Genomic DNA, 10,404 nt, shown 5'->3' with positions numbered 1-10,404 from the left:
AAGCACAATTAGCACCATGTGACCCTGACCCAGTGAGCTAAGAGCACAGAGGGTTTGGTGGGAAATGTGAACACCTAGTCCAGACATGGGCCTGAGTGTTTGAGTGTTTTTCACTCCCAAATTAAGCATGCCAAAATGTGATAACATTTATTCTTATGAAGTAGCTAGTGCATTAGTTTGAGATTATACTTTGAAAGCTACAATGCCAGAATGCAGTTCAGAAGTGATTTTCTAATTTACACGTGATATGTTTTAAATATACATATATTTTAAAAGAGAGCCAATGTCATCTTAAAAATATAAACAAACCTTTGTGAGGGAAAAGCCTGTATATTGTAGCCAATGAAAGTTTTCGGGACTTGGTAGTATTTGAGAGCATACAATAAGCAATACCAGGGTTCATACACATTTTGACAAATGAAATTATGACTTCTCCATGACCTTTAACCAAATTTCCATGACCAACGATTGGCGGCGTCTCTATGTAAGTATGAAAAAAGTAAGCTTAATGTGGTAAGCTTAATGTGCTCTCTGATCCCATACCATCTCCTGTTGTTGAGCAAGGCATCTAACCCCCCACAATGTAGAATATCTGTTTGGCAACTGTGTAAAACACATGTGGTCAACATTCAGTCTGGAGAGCTACTGGATGTGCAGGCTATTGATGAAGCCCTGCTCAAACACATCAGTCAGTTATTTGATTGATACAGTATTTAAAAACAGTGCCTAAATTATGTACATTAACATAAATTATTACATTCATTTCCATGACTTTCCCAAAATGTCAGATTTGATCATTTTCAAAATGCTTTCCAGGCCTGGAAAAAAACATTTAAAAAATCCATGACTTTTGCAGGATTTTCATGACCGTACTAACCTTGCAATACACTATTGAAAACATATGGATGTACTTTTAAACTAACATGAAAAATGGCTAGCCCTGTTTGCTAACAGCAAGCTAAACAAAACTGATCAAGCTAATTAGCTACTAGCTCAATGTGTGTGGAAAACATTTCATCACAGGTAAAAACTTCTTCTTCTGTGGGGTTTATCGGCGGTTGGCATCCAACGTTATGGTGCATTACCGCCACCTACTGTACTGGAGTGTGGGCCAGAAACTAAATCCCACCTGCCAGCACCTTTGCTCTTAAAAAATATAAAATATTTAAGACGATATCTAATGATGTTCTACTCATTATACTCTTTAAACTGATTTCCTGTATCCTCTTCTCCCTCATACTATATCTCAGCCTCCCCCTTTCCCTCTGATACTACCCACACTGTAGCAATAAATGCTCCACAGTCTCTGTTTCCTGGCAATAATCACACTTTCCTGTTTGATGCTTTCCTATCACATTTAAAGGTCTTATTCAACCGGCTGTGTGCCCCCCTTTATCTTGTACAAAATAGCCTCCTCTCTTCCATCCCTTCCTGCTGTCCTCCCATCCCCGACAATCCTCTGCACATTAAATAAATGCTGGCCCTTATTATCTCTATTCCACTGCTTCTGCCATCTCTGCACCATCACTATCCATACCAGGCTTTTTGCCTCTGCCTTGCTCATACAACCTAAACATCCCCATTACTAAGTACTTGTTTAGCCAGTACATCAACTGCCTCGTTCCCCTCCACCCCCACATGGGCTGCGACCCAAGTAACTCTTATCTGTGTACCCATCTGTCTAATCCTGCCATGGGCATGTAGCACCTCATAAAGCAGGTGTTGTCTGCTACATGAGTTAAAGGACTGGAGACTCCTAATCTGCAATGGCATATCATATCTCCACCTGTAGTGCAGCCAGCGGGGAGGTCCAAAACAGTCCTTGCCCCTGTATGACATCTAACCTTTCCAATGAGGTCCGGGCTGCCCAACCATACGCTATACTGCCATAGTATATTACAGATTGGATCACTGAAACATGCATGGTCCACAATGAGGAACGCCCAGCCCCCCACTCCTTCCCCGTCAGACAGCGCATCACATTTAGCACCTTCTTACACTTTCCCACTACTCTCTCAGTGTGTTCTGCCCAGGTCAGTCTAGTGTCAAAGTATACCCCAAAGAATCTGAAGGCCAACACCCTCTCCAAGTTTCTCCCATATAACCTCAAGTGTACCTCATCTCCCACCTTTCTCCTGGTAAAGAACACTGAGTTTTCTCTACAGAGAACCTGAATCTCCACATTAATGCCCACCACTCTACCTCATCAATTGCATCCTGTACCTTCCTGACTATGTATGGCATATTTCTTCCCCTCTTCCATAAGGCAGCATCATCTGCAAATAACGACCTCACAATATCCGGCTGTACCTGAGAGTTAACATCACTGATCATGAATGAGAACAACAGAGGACTAAATCCCACTCCCCTGTGGTGTACCGTTATCTACCTGGTAGCTGCCTTATAGAGACTTCCCCACCCTCACCTGGCAAATCATTTATCCAGTTGTACGTTCTTCCTCCTAACCCCATAATATCAAGCTTGATTTGTATTTGTATTTAATGTGGATCCCCATTAGCTGCTTCCAAGGCATCAGCTACTCTTTCTGGCGTCTGGCAAAATGAAGGCCGTTATACCATTTTAAAAACATTACAATACATTCATAACAGATTTTCTGTATCCTCTTCTCCCTCATACTATATCTCAGCCTCTCTCTTTCCCTCTGATGCAAAACTCTAAGTGTGTACCCTCAGGCCCCTACTCCACTATCACATATATACAAACACAAAATCCATGTGTACGTGTGTGTATAGTGCATGTTATCGTGTGTGTGTATGCATGTGTCTGTGCCTATGTTTGTGTTGCTTCACAGTCTCTTCTGTTCCATATAGTTTATTTTTATCTGTTTTTTTATCTGATTCTACTGCTTGCATCAGTTACCTGATGTGGAATAGAGTTCCATGTAGTCATGGCTCTATGTAGTACTGTGTGCCTCCCATAGTCTGTTCTGGACTTGGGGACTGTGAAGAGACCTCTTGTGGCATGTCTTGTGGGGTATGCATGGGTGTCTGAGCTGTGTGTTAGTCGTTTAAACAGACTGCTCGGTCCTTTCAACATGTCAATACCTCTCACCAATGCTAGTAGTGATGAAGTCAATCTCTCCTCCACTTTGAGCCATGAGAGACTGACATGCATATTATTAATGTTTGCTCTCTGTGTACATCCTAGGGCTCTGGCTATCTACCCAGCTAGATTTCAAGACGATCAGTGGTCATTGGGTTAAAATACAGTCAATCAACGAAACAGAGGTCATATCATTGGTGCACAATGATGTCATTACTTGTTGTCTTCAAATCGGTTTCTTTCAGTCAATACGTCCCGCGAAATGACCCATCAGGTTTGGTTGTGTTAGAAACAAACCAGTTGATTGCAATGAAACCAAACATGACTGGACAAGTCACGTTTAGTGTGTGTATTTTCATCGAATGTGTCGTCGAAAATGGAATGAGACGGAATTCACGACACAAGCAGTTCACAAAATGTTTCGTGTTAGGCTATAAAAATGGATTTTATCAGAGGAAGATCGTCAAAGGTAAACAATTTATTTTATTGCAGTTTGTGATTTTGTTACGCCTGTGCTGGTTGAAATAGTTGTTTTTTATGGGGCTCTATCCTCAGATAATCGCATCGTATTCTTTCGCAGTAAATCCTTTTGTAAATCTGACAACGCAGTTGGATTAGCAAGATTCTAGGCTTTCGAAACATGTGAGACACTTGTATTTTCATGAATGTTCATGACTATTTCTGTAGCGATCACCGTATATTGACGAATTTCATCCCGCTAACGGGTTCGGTGCGCAGAGAGGTTAATGAAGGATGAGAAAGACCAGGTGAGAAAGTTGGAAAATGTGACCTCGCTTCACTGGATCTCTCACTCCACACTCGAGACCTCTCACTGCAAACCATGACAGATAAGTATGAGGCCGAGCGGTGCAAGGGCTACACCTACGTGTCTAAAATAAACACCCTCAACTCCCAGGTTGATGCGATGCAGCAGAACACCACCCTTAAGTATCATCTGGAGAAAAAAAATCCAGAAAATCACATGGTAGGATTTTTTATGAATTTATTTGCAAATTATGGTGGAAAATAAGTATTTGGTCACCTACAAACAAGCAAGACTTCTGGCTCTCACAGACCTGTAACTCCTTCTTTAAGAGGCTCCTCTGTCCTCCACTCGGTACCTGTATTAATGGCACCTATTTGAACTTGTTATCAGTATAAAAGACACCTGTCCACAACCTCAAACCCCAACCCCAAAGAGCTGTCAAAGGACACAAGAAACAAAATTGTAGACCTGCACCAGGCTGGGAAGACTGAATATGCAATAGGTTTGAGTTTGAGTTTAAGTTTAAGTTTATTTTTATTTTTACAGGGACAGTGCACATTAATCAACGTTTCAGTAAATGTGCCGGTTTTAGCCAGCCGGGCTAATTTTCAACCGCAGTCCCTGGGCAGGTTATTAAAAACAATTACAATATAGACAATAGCAACATAGAACAAGCAAGACATAGCAACATAGGACAAGCAAGACATAGCATACAGACAGAGCAACATAGGACAAGCAAGACATAGCATACAGACAGAGCAACATAGAACAAAAAGCAGCAAGACAAAGTTCATAAAAGCAACAAAGTGTTTCCACACCTCACAAGCTACAGACAACAGACAACATGGAGAGCGGCAACACACAGCTAGGGACCATGTTCACAAATCTGATTGACCTTTAGCCATGTCTTCAAGCATTTTGTGAAAGTGTGATATGTGGTGCAGTTATGTGTGTCTGATGGCAGTGTATTCCAGACATGGGAAGCTCTCACAGAGAATGCAGATTTACTAAAGGTGCTTTTCCTTAGGGGAACTATACAGTCACCTCTCATGGCAGACCTTGTGGATCTGCTGCCATATGTCTGGGTTTTCTGTTTAACAAAAATATTGAGTGGAGGGGGAGCCAGGCCATTAAGGATCTTGAATAAAAGACATGCGTCGGTGTATTGCACAAGATTTTCCCAACTCAAGAGCTCATGCTTTCTAAGGATGTGACAATGATGATAAGGTAAGCAGCTTGGTTTGAAGAAATCAACTGTGGGAGCAATTATTAGGAAATGGAAGACATACAAGACCACTGATAATCTCCCTCGTAAGATCTCACCCCGTGGGGTCAAAATGATCACAAGAACGGTGAGCAAAAATCCCAGAACCACACAGGGGGACCTAGTGAATGACCTGCAGAGAGCTGGGACTAAAGTAACAAAGCCTACCATCAGTAACACACTACGCCGCCAGGGACTCAAATCCTGCAGTGCCAGACGTGTCCCCCTGCTTAAGCCAGTACATGTCCAGGCCCGTCTGAAGTTTGCTAGAGAGCATTTGGATGATCCAGAAGACGATTGGGAGAATGTCATATGGTCAGATGAAACCAAAATATAACTTTTTGGTAAAAACTCAACTCGTCGTTTTTGGAGGACAAAGAATGCTGAGTTGCATCCAAAGAACACCATACCCACTGTGAAGCATGGGGGTGGAAAAACATCATGCTTTGGGGCTGTTTTTCTGCAAAGGGACCAGGACGACTTATCCGTGTAAAGGAAAGAATGAATGGGGCCATGTATCATGAGATTTTGAGTGAAAACCTCCTTCCATCAGCAAGGGCATTGAAGATGAAACGTGGCTGGGTCTTTCAGCATGACAATGATCCCAAACACACCGCCCGGGCAACGAAGGAGTGGCTTTGTAAGAAGCATTTCAAGGTCCTGGAGTGGCCTAGCCAGTCTCCAGATCTCAACCCCATAGAAAATCTTTGGAGGGAGTTGAAAGTCCGTGATGCCCATCAACAGCCCCAAAACATCACTGCTCTAGAGGAGATCTGCATGGAGGAATGGGCCAAAATACCAGCAACAGTGTGTGAAAACCTTGTGAAGACTTACAGAAAACATTTGACCTCTGTCATTGCCAACCAAGGGTATATAACAAAGTATTGAGATAAACTTTTGTTATTGACAAAATACTTATTTTCCACCATCATTTGCAAATAAATTCATTAAAAATCCTACAATGTGATTTTCTGGATTTTGCAAATAAATTAATTAAAAATCCTATAATGTGACTTTCTCATTTTGTCTGTCATAGTTGAAGTGTACCTATGATGAAAATTACAGGCTTCTCTCATATTTTTAAGTGGGAGAACTTGCACAATTGGTGGCTGACTAAATACTTTTTTGCCCCACTGTACATTAGTTGACACTATTGATATCGTCCTGCGCTGTACTGTTTCAAAATAAGAAAACCAGAAAAATAGTTACAAAAACAAATAACTTAAATAATCCAACAATCTCCGATTATGCGTTTCTGTAGGATGGAGTTCCTTTGGCTGATCCTGACACTCTGTGCCCCGGTCAAAACCAACCCAGCAGACATAATCATGAACGGACCCCGTACGGGAATCATTCTCCTTGATGACCCAGGACTCCTCATAACTAACTGCAGAGTACACACGCATAGGGTGTATGTCCGCCTAGATGCAGAGAATGCGTACCGCCAACACATTCCACCTGCGGCGCATTTGAGTTGGGCCGAGGCTGACTGGACCAGCCAGGCAATTAAGCACGCCCAGCTAGACACTGCCTTTTGGCTCAACTCCAAAAGTTCACAGTAACTCAGTCAGAACTAGCCGAGCCCAGGCGAGAGAAACGATTTGTCGGGTGCTACTATCGACAGAGGCAGCCGTAGGGTCACTTTTTGCCCTAGGTACCACTGCCGTCAACGCAGTCAGTCTAGCCACAATCAAGAGGAATGTTAGGGACATTACTGAAGAGATGCCACTTATCCAGCAGCAGATGAAGGCACAGGTCCTCAGGTTGCAACATGTGGGAAAGTCTTTCCAGGACACTATTCTGGTGGTCAACACACACGCTACTCTCCTGAACAAAACTATCCTGTCTGTAGGAAAGCTGGCAGAGGTCATGAACCATGACTATGCCCATGTCCAATTGGTTCGATTGTTACTGGAGGATTTTCTCCATGAAGTTAGCTCTTCTATGGACCATTTGGCCATGAATAGAATCCCCTCATATCTAGTGCCCCTCTCAATGGTGCACAACATATTGACCTCAGCTACTTCAACCACGATAAGGCCATTACAGTCACATTTGGCCTATAGTCTGGTGTCAACCATCCCAATACACGTTGATGTTGTTCGTAAGGAAGTGGGATTTCTACTGATGCTGCCGGTTGTTGAACTGGAGAATATCTATAGATCGAAAACAGTTCTCAATGTAGGATTTTGGTGCGACAGTACCCACGTAAAGATTGCCACGCCCCCAGTTGTAGCTCACCAAGAAAACAACCCAGATTTCTATCTCACCCCTAACCTGTTAATGTGTACTCTAACCAAAGATGTCCACTACCTCTCTCCTAGCAAACCGTTTGTCAGGGATAACACTGAGCGTCTTTGTGGTATTAAAGCTATCACCAGCGAAGAACGCTGTAGAGCCAAACTAACAGCCAGGGATGGGGCCACCACCACACAAGTGGAGGTGGTAGGGAAACGATGGTTGGTCAACACACCGTTCGCGTCCGCCGCTATGACTTACGAATGCCATGACTCCATCACCCAATCGAACCTCCCCAACCAGACTGTTTTTGTTAAGGTACCAGAGGGGGCGATTATTCACATAGATGACCTCGCTCTATACCAACTTCCCGCCGACAGGATAGACACAGAGATTGAAATGCCAGACACTTTTGCTAAACGTTCCCTTGAGTTACCACAAGCCATTCAAAACCAAATCCAGTACGAGGGACCCATGACTGTTGATCTTAGCGTACTGGATGAGGCACTTTTAATTGACCCGACTGACTACAGGCCAAAAGATTGGTCTGTCGCCCGCTCTTGGACGGTGCCGGACAGTATCCTGACTGTTACCATGATCCTTGGTCTTATTTCCCTTGGCGTGTGCACCTACTACGTACACAGGTGCACACGTGCAATGGAAGACCTAATGAGGTCTTATACTAGGATCACCCATGGGACGGAAGCGATTCCGATTTTTGGAAAGTTGGCAATAGATCCTGAAACCCCCTTAGGGGGCCCAGTCCCAGCCTCCTCTCCAACCCCGAACCTCTCTCTCCTTCCTTCTGTACTCTTCCAGCAGTTCTGGGTTGGCGTAGACCTTTTCTCTGAATTTTGTCAGCCTTCGCTAAAGCTTTATTTTTCTGCAATTAAACAGGACAAACAAAATATCAAGTTAGTAAATAATATTTAAATTACTAGTTAATTATATATATTTATAAATATAGTCTGTATGATTACATTCTCATTACCAAAACAGAAGTTCTCCACCGCAACTGGCCTTAAATTACAGCGGTAAGTGAGAATGGTGTTGCGGAGGATGAGGAACCTAAGCATGTTCTGCTAACAATAGAGAAGACATGAGGACAAAGCACATTTTTACTCAATGTACATAATTAGACATGAATGAAGTATAATTTTAAATCTAACGTTTGTCTTAATGTGGAAAACTCCCTGGAACGGTAATGATTATCAATACCGTCATGTACGCAGTCTGCCAAGAGAACGTTTAACTTTTAACTGGATAAATATAAAGAGATCTGCTTACCTGGTTGTCATCTTGAAGGTACTGGCAGATGTGTTGCTTCATTCAAAATCAAACCTTATTTAAAAATTTGTGTGTGTGTAAACAGTCCTTCAAAAATGTTGCAGAGGATGAGAACATCAGTCATGGACACTTCATTTTTCCACAATTATTATTATTATTTTAATTAATATTCAGTTAATAATTTCTGTCATTTGAAAATATCTAGTAGAACATCAGGGAGACAGGGCGGACAGCTGATGGTCCACGCAGTGGCAGACCACGTGTAGCAACACATGCACAGGAATGGTACATCCGAACATCACACCTGCGGGACAGGTACAGGATGGCAACAACAACTGCCCGAGTTACACCAGGAACGCACAATCCCTCCATCAGTGCTGACTGTCCGCAATAGGCTAAGAGAGGCTGGACTGAGGACTTGTAGGCCTGTTGTAAGGCAGGTTCTCACCAGACATCACCGGCAACAACGTCACCTATGGGCACAAACCCACCGTCGCTGGACCAGACAAGACTGGTACAAAGTGCTCTTCACTGATGAGTCGTGGTTTTGTCTCACCAGGGCTGATGGTTGGATTCACATTTATCGTTGAAGGAAATAGCGTTACACCTAGGCCTGTACACTGGAGCAGGATCGAATTTGGAGGTGGAGGGTCCGTCATGGTCTGGGGTGGTTTGTCACAGCATCATCGGACTGAGCTTGTTGTCATTGCAGGAAATCTCAACGCTGTGCATTACAGGGAAGACATCCTCCTCCCTCATGTGGTACCCTTCCTACAGGCTCATCCTGACATGACCCTCCAGCATGACAATGCCACCAGCCATACTGCTCGTTCTGTGTGTGATTTCCTGTAAGACAGGAATGCCAGTGTTCTGAGGACTAGGGCCATTCCCCCCATAAATGTCCGGGAACTTGCAGGAGCCTTGGTGGAAGAGTGGGGTAACACCTCACAGCAAGAACTGAAAAATCTGGTGCGGTCCATAAGGAGGAGATGCAGTGCAGTATTTAATGCAGCTGGTGGCCACACCAGATACTGACTGTTACTTTTGTCCTTTTGTTCTCCCGACCTAGAATACCTCACAATCAAATGCCGACCCTATTACCTCCCAAGAGAATTCTCTTTGGTTATAGTCACAGCTGTTTATATTCCCCCTCAAGCCAATACCACGGCGACACTCAAGGACCTACACTGGACATTCTGCAAACCACATATCCTGAGGCCAAATTTATTGTAGCTGGGGATTTTAACAAAACAAATATGAGACCAACACTACCGAAGTTCTATCAATACATTGACTGTAGTACTCACGCTGCTAAAACACTCGACCACTGCTACTCCAATTTCCGGGATGCCTACAAGGCCCTTCACCGACCCTCCCTTCAGCAAATCAGATCATGACTTTATTTTGCTCATCCCTTCCTATAGGTAGAAATTAAAACACGAAGTACCCGTGCTAAGGTATATTCAACTCTGGTCTGACCAATCGGAATTCATGCTTCAAGATCGATTTGATCACTCGGACTGGGATATGTTCAGGGTAGCCTCTGAGGAAGTGTATAGCAGATGTTGTTCCCACTGTGTCTATTAAAACATACCCAAATCAGAAACCATGGATAGATGGCAGCATTCGCGCAAAACTCAAACGGCGAACCAAAGCATTTAACCATGGCAAGTTGACTGGGAATATGGTTGAATACAAACAGTGTAGTTATTTCCTCCGTAATGCAATCAAATAGGCAAAACGTCAGTACAGAGACAAAGTGGAGTGAGAACTCAACGGCTCAGAC

Source organism: Oncorhynchus tshawytscha, linkage group LG01 (assembly GCF_018296145.1).
Source record: "Oncorhynchus tshawytscha isolate Ot180627B linkage group LG01, Otsh_v2.0, whole genome shotgun sequence".
Lineage (NCBI taxonomy): Eukaryota > Metazoa > Chordata > Actinopteri > Salmoniformes > Salmonidae > Oncorhynchus > Oncorhynchus tshawytscha.
Note: the sequence above shows the minus strand (reverse complement) of the source record.